The following is a 1022-nucleotide window of genomic DNA, read 5'->3' on the forward strand; positions in this document are numbered from 1 at the left end:
TTTCCTCAGAAAACTAAAAATGGAACTGCCTTTTGACCCAGCAATTCTGCCGCTGTGATTATACTCTAAGAGCCCCGAAACACCAATCCAAAAGAACCTATGCATCCCATTGCTCATAGCTGCAAAATTTACAATAGCCAAGTGGTGGAAGCAGCCTAATTGCTTATTAGCAGCCTAAGTGCTTATCTGAGTAGATAAAAAAAATATGGTACATTTACACAATGGAATTCTATGCAGCAGAGAGAAAGAAGTAGCTCTTACCCTTTGCAACAGCCTGCATGGAACTAGAGAGCATTATGCTAAGTGAAATAAGCCCATTGGTGAGGGATAAATACTTTATGATCTCACCTTTAATGGGGACTTAATCAACAAAAAAGCAAATAATATATAACCATAGACATTGAAATGAAGACTAATTTAACAATAGCCAGAGAGGAGGGTGGAGGGGACAGTGGGAAGAAGGGTTTTCAAGAACTACTGTAAAGGACATGTTGAGAAAACCAAGGGGGAGGGTGGAAGCAAGGAAGGGAGATGGACCTTGCCGGAATGCAGGGGAGTGGTAGGAGGAAAATGCAGACAACTGTAATTGAACAGTAATAAAGTGATTTTAAATAAATAAATAAAAATAAATAAATGAAAGACAAAAATTATATGATCATACTTACAGATGTGGTAAAAGCATTTGATAAGATACAGCACCCATTTATGATTAAAAAGCTCAGCAAAGTGGGTATAGGGGGCATGTTCCTTAACCTAGTAAAGGCCATATATGTGAGACCTTCAGCCAACATCATTCTCAATGGGTAAAAACTAAAAGCTTTCTTACTATGATCAGGAACAAGACAAGGATGTCCACTTTCACCATGTTTGTTCAACATAGTATTGGAAGTCCTAACCACAGGAATGACGCAAGAAAAAGAAATAAAAGACATCCAAATTAGAAAGGGGGAAGCAAAACTGTCACTGTTTGCAGATTACATGAGAGTGTACATATAAAACCCTGCTTTTATAGAAACTAGTAT

The sequence above is a fragment of the Sturnira hondurensis genome, unplaced genomic scaffold (genome assembly GCF_014824575.4).
Source record: "Sturnira hondurensis isolate 20B ecotype Veracruz unplaced genomic scaffold, ASM1482457v3 Scaffold0001803, whole genome shotgun sequence".
Taxonomy (NCBI): domain Eukaryota; kingdom Metazoa; phylum Chordata; class Mammalia; order Chiroptera; family Phyllostomidae; genus Sturnira; species Sturnira hondurensis.